The sequence below is a fragment of the Tachypleus tridentatus genome, chromosome 10 (assembly GCF_004210375.1).
Source record: "Tachypleus tridentatus isolate NWPU-2018 chromosome 10, ASM421037v1, whole genome shotgun sequence".
NCBI lineage: Eukaryota > Metazoa > Arthropoda > Merostomata > Xiphosura > Limulidae > Tachypleus > Tachypleus tridentatus.
This window is the reverse complement of record NC_134834.1, coordinates 190,056,862-190,070,219: the sequence shown is the minus strand read 5'-3', so window position 1 is coordinate 190,070,219 and position 13,358 is coordinate 190,056,862. Positions and strand designations below refer to the sequence as shown.

The 13,358-nt window shown below is 37.7% G+C and overlaps 1 protein-coding gene across 5 annotated transcripts in view; it reads left to right on the top strand.

Moving 5' to 3' along the window:
- LOC143227824 (eukaryotic translation initiation factor 4 gamma 1-like) overlaps nucleotides 1-13,358 on the top strand; it is an 82,408-nt gene continuing 69,050 nt past the window's right edge. For 2 of the 5 annotated variants that reach the window (XM_076459086.1, XM_076459092.1), the window contains exon 1: nucleotides 1-174. The gene's annotated coding sequence lies outside the window, so the exon portion shown is untranslated. Of the gene's footprint in view, nucleotides 560-13,358 lie in introns of all 5 variants that reach the window. The other 3 variants (XM_076459091.1, XM_076459085.1, XM_076459087.1) reach the window with 3 other exon arrangements.

The following is a 13,358-nucleotide window of genomic DNA, read 5'->3' as shown; positions in this document are numbered from 1 at the left end:
CTTGTTATCTACGTACTCGACGAAGCAGGTTAGGTTGTATCTCTTGAGCAACATGCGTGTTTCCCGTTGGTCATGACGTAATAAATGTACACGAAAAAAGTACCTCTACATAGTAACGGTGACAGCAGTTTCTGCGCTCGTCTATCCACGTGGCAAGTTTATAACGTTAAAGAGGTAAAGATTATTCCTTGCCCTGTGTTTATAAGTTACCTGTTTATGTTATATTGAAACAGCAAAGATAATATAGTTAAATACAAGAGAAATTTGGAAGTTCCAGTAGACGGCGGTAAGTCCGTGTCAGATAAGCAGGAAGATCCGGTTAGTTTGAAGAAACCCGTCAGGTGCAAGATGTCTATTCGTTGCTCTTGGGTAATCTCGTAATATTATGTTAGTTTATATAAAATAACAATCGTTTTATAGTTGAAAATAGTACACTTTTGGTATGGTAGATGGCATTATATAAATTTGGTATGATCTTGAAACTTTTAGTTTAAAGCTGTACTTTCGGTTTGAGTCCAGTAGACGTAGATCTGGCATAGAAATTAGAAGTAATTTGTAGGTAAGTCCCACCACTCAGTGATTGTGTATCATTTTGTGAAGAAACATAATTTAAGACAAGTTGAAAGTGTATACATTTCGACTATACTGATAAAAATAGAATTAGATATTTTAAGACGAAATATATATATATATATATACAGATAAACTTAAATTCTATACTTCTTTGTACTCTGTTCAGCGAGTTGAACCAAAACAATTTGGTAAACCACTTTTCACAACCTTTTCTAACAGAGGCGAAACATAGGCTTGAGTTAGAACATTCTTAGTTTATACTTGAATTATTTGTAAAAAAAATAATAAATTATAATTACACTGACGATATAAGGTAATGTGGGGATTTTCCCCTGTTAGTTAACAAGTAGTTGGATTACTTTACTGAGAAATATAATGAAAACCTGCATGAACTGATAAAGAAATAATGACACTCGTATCGTAAAGTAACTTCTTCAGATGCTCGTTTATTATTTAAACGTCGTTTGTGATCATGAAAAAGACCCAGAATTCTTTCATATACAACTTGAATCTTTAACCACTTTTCTTTTGTTTTTGTCGTAACGAAAGCATCAGATGGTATGCGTCAGTTTTGCGTTTTCTAAAGTGTCCTCTGAGAAGGGGAGTATGAACATTCTCAGGAAGCATGCTGTGAAACGAGACAGGAGAGACAACATATGCTAGCGTTAAAGACAAAATTAAAAAAAAAAAATTGTGCATTGTTCTGGTTGAGACATAATATGCGAAGGAATGTAGGCCAGTGTGGCCTAGTTTCACTGCTGTGAAATGGCCTTTAGCAGAACGTTGACCAGGATATACGACCTTGCAACCAGCAGCAAATGAGGCTGCAGGACATAACGGGGACTGGTGTTACCAGCTGGAAACTTGTTTTTGTACGGTGTTACCAGCTGGAAACCTGTTCCTTCATACCATAATATTTTTATTGTTAGATTCCGAATTGTACGTTTAACATTAGCGTGGTTAGACATTTTATGTAGACAATGACATAATTTGGGTAAAATAGTGAATCTGTTTTATAGCCTGATGACGTTTCATCTATGTCTCACGTTATAACCTGACTAAAACTCAATATGTAAAAACGGCCGGTACGGGTTGAGAAATTTTTTTTATGTCGAGGATCGAACGGATGACTAAAACTGTTTTACGTGTAATTAGCGTTCCGTCAAAACCTTTTCTTGTGATTTGGATAAAATGATCTATCTGTTTTATGACTAGTTTACGTTTCGGCAAAATCTTTTAGTATAATTCGGATAGAACGATGAATCTATTTTTATAGCCAACTGTTTTGGTTTATAAGAAAGACCGAACACTAGCGCTTTCGAGAATTTCACTATTTTACATTATTCTCTCTACGAAGAATAGTGAATTATTTTGGGTCTCTCTTAGAAACCTGTATCCCTCTGGTACAGCGAAAAGTCCTCGGAGTTACAACGCTAAAATCAGGGGTTCGATTCCCCTCGGTGGACTCAGAAGATAGCCCAATGTGGCTTTCTTATATGAAAACACACATATTCTTAAAAAAAAAAAAACATTGCGGTGTTTGTGTGCGTGACCCTGTGGTGTGACTTCTAAACCAGAATTTATAACCAGTTGGTATGGTATTTTGTGAGATCCTGTATTTGTACTTTTTACAATCATTGTTTTCTGTTTCATCGATTCTTAACCATGGTGCTTGTGTGAACTTCCATTTCTCAATATCGAATCCAAGACATCCAATGCACCAGATGAATGCTACCACCAACTTAAGAATCAAGTCACTATATTTTAAAACCTGGTAATTCGAGCGCTTTTGAATAGCTAGGCATCTTTCTTAATGATGAGAACAGTCAAGTGTTAGAAAACCTTCGAACTTTTGGGGCTTTTGGAATTTATTTTTTTCTGCTAATGCGTTCATCAAGGTTAAATAACTGACAGTTCATAGTTGTAATAACTCAGACTGACTTGGCCTGGCATGGCCAGGTAGTTAAGGCACTCGACTTCTTAACTTACGTCAGTTTCTATCTATTCGTTACAGAAAAAATGAAAATAAAGAGCAGGTGCGTTACAAGAGTGACAGTGACATTCCTAATTTTTCGTTTTTTCTTTAAGCCACCAAGTGCTTTATTAACTACAATTTACAACCTCAAATCCTCAAAGTGCTAAAAAGGGAATACTGGATACTTTAGAGATTTTGTGTAGCACGCAAACTTTATGTTTATATTTTTATCAAGCTTTCGGTTATCTCAGAGTCGACCCTCTTCAGGCGTGGCCGAATATTTCGTATTGTTACAAGTGCGCAGGGAGAATTATAACGTTTTTGCTTTTAAATTTTGTATAAAGCTACTCGAGGGCTATCTGCGCTAACCGTCCCTAATTTAGCAGTGTAAGACTAGAGGGAAGGCAGCTAGTCATCACCACCAACTCTTGGGCTACTCTTTTACTAACGAATAGTAGAATTGACCGTCACATTGTAACGCCCCCACGGTCGAGAGGGAGAACATGTTTGGTACCACGTGGATTCGAACCCGCGACCTTCGGAGTACGAGTCGAGCATCCTAACCACCTGGACATGGTCGGATCTACAACAATGTAGTAGGATAGCTTTGATTGGCACACGTTGGTTACTCGAGGTAACAATAATAGTAATAAATTGTGATAAAAATGTAATTAAACAGTAATTTCTTACGCATGCTTTTTAATCTTCCCACTGTTGATTTCTTATTATAGTATAATACACAGTACTTGAGGTTTGTTAACTTTTTTACCACATTTTATTTTACAGAAATATTTGTACCAACATTTATCAGCTGGGCTTTACGATCAAAAACAAACGTTTACTTGAAACGCAGGCTCGACATGGCCAAGTGGATTAAAGCGTTGCACTCGTAACCTGAGGGTCGAGGGTTCGAATCCCCGTCGCACCAAACATACTCGCTCTTTCAGCTGTGTGAGCGTTATAACGTGACGTTCAATCCCACTGTTCGTTAGTGAAAGAGTAGCCCAAGAGCTGACGGTGGGTGGTGATGATTAGCTGCCTTCCATCTAGTCTTACTTAAATTGCTACGTTAGGGACGGCTAACGCAGATAGCCCTAGCGTAGCTTTGTGCGAAATTAAAAAAAATTCAAAGCAATCAAACCTGAAACGCATGATAAAGGTTCAGGTGTGCCAAAAGCTGCCGAAGATGCTTAAACACATATGCCTATATATGCGATAACAATAATGTTACATTGCACAGGTCTTTGTTTTGCCCACAACCAGGAGAGCAATGACAAAGAAACATGGTCAAGCAAGTACGAAATTCACAAACTGTTATTGTGATGTCACACTAAATCGAGAAAAGGATTAACGCACGTTTACGAGTATTCGCATCCTGTTCACACGAGTGCTAGCACAAAAGAAATCACCTGCATGAAAATTTAAGACTTTCGTGGATAAAGATGTTATTTCCTGAGGAATGGAGTTAATGTTTTTGAATTTTGCGCAAAGCTACACGAGGGCTATCTGTGCTAGCTGTCCCTAATTTAGCAGTGTAAGACTAGAGGGAAGGCAGCTAGTCATCACCACCCACCGCCAACTCTTGAGCTACTCTTTTACCAACGATTTAGTGAGATTGTCCGTCATATTATAACGACCCTGCGGCTGAAAGGACAGGCATGTTTGGTGCGATGGGGATTATACCTCGCGACCCTCTGATTAGGAGTCGAGAGCCCTAACCACCTGGCCATGCCGGGCTCCTAAGGAATGGAAAGGTAAAACGGTAGTTATTCAAATACTGTTTTTTCTTCTTTTCTACAGGTCAATGCAGAGGAAGCTTTTCGCCCAGTGGTAGAGCTTGTCAGCTGGGTTGAAAGATGAAAACAGAAGTTTCTACTTCATTCGTAAATATTGTTTCTGACAATTGTTCTTCATTTTCCAGTCCAGCCAACGAGTTCTTATATTGGAAGAAAATATTTTTGGATATCGATTAGTGAAAAACTAAAACGAAACAAGCTTGAATTAGTTTTATAGCATTAGCTATGGTTTGAAATTCATAACGTCACAAAAGAATTAATAGGAATGCGGTTGTTAGGCATATTAAATATAAATATAAGACATAATTTGAAAATTATTGTTGGTTAAAACATGACAGCTCAGGAGCATGCTTGAGGTAAAGGATTCGAAAAATATACCGTCCCCAGAGAACGGTATTATGAAAAATGGAGATACCTAAGTCCACCAATGTTTTTGTTTAACGTGGGGAAGAATTTTACTTGAATTTATTGAAGTGAAACATTTTTGCAATTGTTTGGAAAGCCTTAGAATAAAATAGTGATAATACTTGAAAAAAAAAAAAAAAAAACAACTAGCGAAAGTTCCCTTCCTCGCGCAAGTTATTAGGTGGATATATTCTTGTTGACTGTGTCAGAACGTGCGTGTATTCTGAATCAATTTGAGCTAAACAATATGACATGACATCCATTGCTGGAACACTTTGTTACCGAAGTAAAATAGTATATATATATATATTATCACACCCACACAAAGTTGCTACATGAGGATCCAATTTTTTCTGTGCGGCCTTATTTTAAGTTTGTTTCATTAAAAGATTCACACGTGCATGCGCTCATGCATCTACGTTCTTGTCTGTCTGTGATTTCTATTTGTGATATATTTGTTTGTTTTGGAATTTCGCACAAAGCTACTCGAGGGCTATCTGTGCTAGCCGTCCCTAATTTAGCAGTGTAAGACTAGAGGGAAGGCAGCTAGTCATCACCACCCACCGCCAACTCTTGGGCTACTCTTTTACCAACGAATAGTGGGATTGACCGTCACATTATACGCCCCCACGGCTGGGAGGGCGAGCATGTTTAGTGCGACGCGGGCGCGAATCAGCGACCCTCGGATTACGAGTCGCACGCCTTACGCGCTTGGCCATGCCAGGCCTATTTGTGATATAAGAAACTACTTTTCTGTGTGATTTTAGCTATTTTGCATCATTAAAAGTGAGCTCTCACTTGGATAAGTAATACGCAAATGCAGATTCTCAGGGTCCACTTGGTATTGTCACAAGATTTCAGAATTCTGGGTTCTTTCTTCTAACGGCTGATATGTTAGAGTGAGATTAACACTTTTGAAAGAGATAGGAAGAATAAGTTGTCTCGTCAAAGAGTGTTCTAAGGTGATAGAACCATCTAAATGGACTTTGGCAAAAAGACAGAAGATTATTGGCAGTACGAAAAAGCAGACGATTTTTTTTTTTTCTTTTGAAGTTCAGGGTACAGTTGCGGTAACTCAACGATAACGTAAGTGAACTATACATGTCGATAAGAAATAGAGAAAAGTAAAAAGCAATTCGGTTTGGCGTCTGAATTGTAAAGCAATTGAATTAGCCTAAGTGGATTTTTGACAAGAAGTAGGGAACTGAATATTGTTTAAGATACAACTACAACACCATAGTGTAAAGAATTTTTGTTTCTACGTTTAACTTGCTATATATATATATAATTAAAAAAAAAAAAATTAATGAAGTGTTCGCTATTCGTATGTTATCGATTTTAGAATAATCTGTATCCCAACACACCTATGTACTTACTTTAATATATAAAATTAAGAAAGTAAGTTTCTTTGTTTGTTTGTTTTGGAATTTCGCACAAAGTTACTCGAGGGCTATCTGTGCTAGCCGTCCCTAATTTAGCAGTGTAAGACTAGAGGAAAGGCAGCTAGTCATCCCCACCCACCGCCAACTCTTGGGCTACTCTTTTACCAACGAATAGTGGGATTGACCGTCACATTATATGCCCCCACGGCTGGGAGGGCGATCATGTTTAGCGCGACGCGGGTGCGAACCCGCGACCCTCGGATTATGAGTCGCACGCCTTACGCGCTTGGCCATACCGGGCCAAGTAAGTTCTTAACTCTAGGTTCTTTTTTCTTGGAGCTATGGTGGTCAAAATTCTTTTCTGTTTTTTTTTCTTGCTTAGTTATCTCACAGAAAGATACTCACACGCATAAGTAATAATACCCGGATGCACGCCCTCGGGGGTCCGCTTATTATATACACAAAATGTCAGGTTTCTACGCTCTTTCCTCTTGAAGTTATGACAGTCACACACACATACACATTCAGACCCACAAACACACCTTTTATTATGACAGATTATCAAATATGTTTGGTAATTGAAGTCAGATTGTCTACACGATACTGTGCTATTATTTTGAATATTTTAACATATGCGAAACTCCGCGATGACCAAAAGACTTTAAAAGCGATCCTTCTCTTTTGTATTTTTAATGCAAAAATTGTTAACGGATAATGACCTATAAAACTAGACCTTTCATTGATTTACCTTCTGTTTTTAGAAAGATGTTGAAATCCGTTATCGAAAAGGGGCCAGTGTGGTCTAATGGATAGCGTGCCAAATTGTGAATCAGGGAGTTTATGGCTGAAGTCCGGGTGACACAAAAGTGTGCTCCGTCGTTTGGGGCTTCTGTTGTGTTTTACGAGTGTGTGATCAAATCTCACCATCCAAATGGAGTAGTCTAAGAGTTGGTAGGTAGGCCTAGTATGGGTTGGTGGTTAAGGCGTTTGACATGCAATCTGAGGGTGGTGGGTTAGAATCCCCATTACACCGAACATACTCACCCTTCAGTTATGGGGGCGTTATAATTTGACGGCTAATCCCAATATTCGTTGGTAAAATAATAGTCCAAGAGTTGACGGTGGGCAATGTCTACTAGCCGCCGTTTTCCCTTCTAGTCTTACACTGCCAGATTAACTTTGCGCTAAATTTTAATCAAACGAAATCAAGAGTTGGTAGCAGGTGCTTTAAGCTGTTGAACAATGGATAGAAAATTTGCTTCGATTGAAAGAAGGTAATTAGTAGGGCGTCTTAAGAGTGTGTTTTGGGATTCTGGTGTTCTTTATTGTATCAACAATCTGGATTTAGTCTTAGTTACATTTTAATTTTCTCAGCGATGCTACTAAGATTTTCAGAAATGCTGATAACGTTCACAAGCCCCATTTTATAATTTTTTTTTGTTTTACACTTTGCATCATTCAATAAATATTGAATATTTTGAATTGAATATATTGAATTGTTCAATAAATTATGTTGTCAGTCGTTTAAAAGAACGTTTTTTGATAACTGGGCGTGATTGTAATGAGTTATCGGAAGGTCCAAGGTACGAGCTCGCCACTGAACATACTCTGCACTTAGGTTTCGGAATGTTATAAATAATAACCGCTCCTAGTATTCGGTTGAAAGTAGCTCTGTTGGTGGCAGGTGCTTCTGACCGGTTGTCCTCCCTCGGGAAAGCAGTTCTAAATTATGGAAGGCGATACCTGATCTATTAAAATGTTGAAATGCGAACTACCAAAATACAAATTATGATAAGGTTACTTACGAAAGCGTTATGTGGCTTTTGAAAGTTACAAGTATATTATAAAACAGCTAAGTAGGCAAAATGTCTTGGGTGAGTGCGGAAGTTAAGAATATACTGGGCATATATATGTGTCTTAGAAAAAATTAATACTGTTAGCGTTAAGTAAATTAACTTGAAACAAAATTAAAAGGGAGTTAAAAACAACTAATCCAAATCTCTAATTATATTAGTGTGTTGTAACCAAAAACAAGCCGAAACAAAAATAAAAAATTAAAACGCTCTACTAATTTACTTTATTTACGCGAGACTAACGGATGGATGTTAAAAGTGATAGACGGTGTATCCCCACTGCAATGTGGGTCCTACTTCACGGTCACTTCGAAAATCTAGGGTACATTTTATATCCCATATTACAGCCGGAATAAAAATAAAAACGCTATACTAATTTAAAGGGTACAAGGTATAATGTGGTACATTTTATATCCCACATTATAGATTGTACCCTAGAATCTTTAAATTAGTGTAGCGTTTTTTTTTTTTAATTTTAATTTCGGCTTGTTTTGGATTATATCAAACTAATATATATGTATTTGAATAAGGGCCTTGGCATGGCCAAGCGTGTTAAGGTGTGCGACTCGTAATCTGAGGGTCGCGGGTTCGCATCCCGGTCGCGCCAAACGTGCTCGCCCTTTCAGCCGTGGGGGCGTATAATGTGACGGTCAATCCCACTATTCGTTGGTAAAAGAGTAGGCCAAGAGTTGGCGGTGGGTGGCGATGACTAGCTGCCTTCCCTCTAGTCTTACACTGCTAAATTAGGGACGCCTAGCACAGATAGCTCTCGAGTAGCTTTGTGCGAAACAAAACAAACAAAACAAACAAACGTATTTGAATAAATTTATCTCCGTGTGATTTTGTTTGATACACACACAAACAAACAGGAAGGTAGATAAATGATTGTATATTCGGTCACTGAACTTTGGTGCTGGTTTAGCTGTATCCATTCAAGCATTTGCACTATATATGGTTACGTACCGTATTTCTATCTTACGTCCTGTATTTAAATAGTCCAGTGACATCTACACCTGCGAAAAAAAAACACAAACTAAAATGCTGAAGAAGCGCTAGACGTGAGTGAAACACGTGTGTAACAATGGTGACTATTGTTTACTCAATAATGTTATTTTATTGTTAGTTTAAACGCGTATCCAGTTTCTGTTGACAAGAGTTATATCGTTTTATTGACCATTCGAGAACCTTCTAACTCGGAACTTCCTTTATATTTCCAAAGTTTCAATATTAAGTAATTATTTTTTTGCAGATGACATAAATAAATCAAAATCTTGAAAACAACCCGTAGTTGATGAATTTCTTTAACGTGAAAAACCGAACTTGGACATTTTTATTTACAGTAATGCCCCCGGTGCAACAGCGATAAGTTTACAAACTTAGAACGCCATATTTTGCTGTTCCGTTCTCCGCGCTGGACAAAGCAGATAGCCCGATGTAGCTTTGTTCCCAGAGAAAGAGACAAACTTAAGAGTAGCACAATTTTGAAAATCTCTAGAAACTATAGAACAGGATAATCCGGTAATGCTAATAAGATGACGAGATGTAGTCCTTTGTTGTAATTTTCATTGTATTCTCTAGTTGACCACTACATCGGACTGTCAAGTTTGATTTGAATATAATGCAAAATTACGTGTGGTCTACCTGAGATAGCCATCCCTAATTTAATAGTGATAGAATAGAGGGAAGGAAGCTAGTCAACTACCCACCGCCAACTTTTGGACTACTCTTTTACCAACGAATAATAGGATTGACCGTAACATTATAACACCCACACGATTGAAAAAGTCAGTATGTTCAGCAACAAGGATTCAAACCTGCGATATGCAACTTATGAAACGAGCGTCCTAACCACCAAGCCACGCCAGGCCTTACTATATTGGAATTTTCATCATTTCATGCACACTGCATTATGTGCGAGTGGACTAAAGAACCAAATAAGAGGCTCCAAGGTTTAGATATATTTCGGTAATTTTGAATTGTTGACCAAAGAGAAGAACTAAATAAAACCATCCTTCACTACATGACCTTTCTCAAATCTTTTGAACCAACAGCATTGGTTGTCATTTGTGTGACGTACTCACAGTTGAAAGTGTGGAGTGTGTCCATCAGCATTAGGTCTCGAGCATCGAATTCTCCGATCCACGTCTTCACGTGATAAATACTGGGCCATGCTCGACCCTGTTTATAACATTTTCGGTTCATTGTACTCTCATGGTAAAGTAATAATATAAAAAATAATGACACAAGCTGTCCGATTCGCCCAGAAATTACTTCTTGAAATTAAGACATTAATAATTGACTTAATATGCCCAGTGATTCAAAATAATTTGAATTTTGAGCTGCACGTGTTCCTTTTGTATTCTGGCCCGGCATGGCCAGGTGGTTAAGGCACTTGACTCGTAATTTGACGGTTGCGGGTTCGAATCTCCGTCACACAAAATATACTCGCCCTTTCAGCCGTGGGGGCGTTATAATGTGACGGTCAATCCCACTATTCGTTGGTAAAAGAGCTGGTCGAGAGTTGGCGGTGGGTAGTGATGACTAGTTGCTTTCCCTCCAGTCTTACACTGCTAGATTAAGGACGGCTATCGCAGATAGCCCTCGAGTAGCTTTGCGCGAAATTCAAAACAAGCAAACCAGATCTTTTGTATCCATCCTTTACGTAATATTATTAATATCAATATTTGAAGGTAGTTTTTCAATTTCAAATTAAACATTGGATAGGTAAGGTGTGATAAGTGTGAAAAAGCATAATACAAATAAATAGTAGAGTGAGTTATATTAAAATGATTTTAGGGCCTCAACACGTCATTACAGTCCTTGTCGCTACGTCCATTTGTACTATATCCGATGTACGCGCATTTTGACAATAGCCAAACAGGGTGTATTCCGTTACTAAATGTTTTATCTTAAGACTTTCGTATCCAAAGTACACAACTCCTACCTGCTTTCATAATCCACCTATTGTATGCAGAAAGTGGTTTCCCAGAGTCAGTTTCAAAGTTCTGTCACATACAACTCCATAGGTACTGCATCTGATGACGTTATTAATGCTACAAGTAGCTAATTACTACGAAAACTAGGCTTCGACCATAAACTTGATGTTGATTTCTTAAATAAAAATTACCAACTACTCCTGCTTTTCCAGATGAAAAACATTACCCATACTGGATAAACCTGCCACTCGTGTCCATGGGTTCCCTATATCAAGTATCAATTTCAAAATTAACGTAAGGGCCAGCTCGCCGTAGTTAAACTGATTTCAGAGCTAGGTGGTAGGGGTTTAATCATGTATTATGTAAAGTGCCATTGTATATGTCGCAAACACGTGGTTCAAGTTGCAGTTTCGTTTATATCTTGTTGGTTAATTACCCGGATGAGAAGGTTTCATTAACTGAAAATAAACTGGGTACTATTAATCAATATTTAGATCACTGTTTCATTTAGATCATAAATTTCTGAACTGTATTCCTTCGTCTTCGATATTGAGGAGAATGTGTTACTACAACAGTAACGAGACCACAGCGTGTAACGGAAGGTCGAGTGTGCAAATGAGAATATCACTAAAACTCGAACATTCGAATTAGTAGTGTGATTACGTTACTTGGATGTTACTGGTAGACGGTCAGGGGCGCAGATCTTGGGGGGATGGGGTATACACCCCCTTCATTTTAAGTGGGGGGTATGGTGCATACAATCATCCCCCTACAGTTTAGTCTGTTGAATTGTTTATTGCATCACAGGCCTACAAATTGTGTATTTGTTCTTGTGATTCTCGTGTTCTTACCGATCGAATTACATAATTAGGCCTAGATGTAGGCTTTTTCAGTAGCCGAAATGTGCATCTTTAATATAGGCATGCTTCTAAGCTTTTCGATCTAAGCGATAGTTCGTGTCAGTCAGTAGGCCTAAGTATACATGCAAGTATCGTGGCAACAATATTACTCTGTGACTGCATGTTTACGGCTTTCAGGTTCACCTAATCAGAGATTACCAATTTTCAAATTGAACAGTCCACATAAGTGGTTGCAAAAATCATCCCCCCATCGGGTGTAAAAAATCTACGCCCCTGAGACGGTGTTTACATGTGAATTTAATACTGGCATCAGACACGATAAATTCTTATGAGAATTTGGATGTTCAAAGGAAAAAAAATATTTTATAGTATTTGGAATTTTTCTGATACAACTTCTTCCATATTGATAATTTACTAAATACTGATAATCATTCAGAATTTAGATGAGTGTTTTATTAAAAAAAAGAAGAAAACGAAGAAAGATTTTATGGTGGGTAACTGATAACTTACTGTTATACGAAGGCTTATCAGATTGGCTTGAATTCTATCATTTAACAGTTGTAAATTCTTTTTTTACTAAATATAAATTTGAAATACGTTTGTTAGTACTGAGATAAAAAAACGATACGTATGCTATCTGTAGTCAATAATCTAAATATGGTATTACAGATATAAAAAAATATTCCAAAGTAGATTTTCTTATCAGTGTTTAATTGTGGGATGAGTAATACTTAATTTATTTATCCACACATATTTTAACATTAATTGTTACATTTAGATGGTTAATTTGCATGTAGTTTCTCAGTATTACTACGCTCCGTAAAAAGCTGTGCAATATCATTGCATACAAAAATGCATTTAGATAACATGCAATTATGTATATACTGAATCATTTTAACATTGGAAAACTGGGAAGCTTTCAGGTAAAGGTAAACTGTTCGCGTACAAGCCAAGTAGGCCCGGCATGGCCAGGTGGTTAAGGCACTCGACTCGTAATCTTAGGAACGCGGGTTCGAATCCTCGTCGCACCAAACATGCTCGTCCTTTCAGCTGTTGGCGTATTATAAAGTGATGGCCAATTCCACTATTCGTTGGTAAAAGAGTAGCCCAAGAGTTGGCGGTGGGTGGTGATGACTAGCTGATTTCCCTCTAGTCTAACACTGCTAAATTAGGAACCGCCAGCGCAGATAGCCCTTGTGTAGCTTTGCGCGAAATGTAGAGTATATTGTTCTTATGTTACTCGTATATCATATCATTAAAATACCAAATGCGGACAAGAAATATTTAAAAAATACAGAATGACTATACTGTAGGGAAATTTGAAAACTTTTTACACTTGAATGGCTTGATCTCAACTTAACTGTCCCATAATTCGAATTGTTAACAATCATAATGTGTGGCACTGTAACGTTTTTATTGTAAGTATAATTGTTCTGAGTTGCAGCTATCGTAGAATGAAGTAGTTTGCATTAAGACAGGGTTAACAGCATTTTTCTTATAATCCATCAAGGTCTGTTTCTGAAACCATTCCTGTGTTAACTTTGAAGGACCATACAATTATTCTTTCCAAATACATAT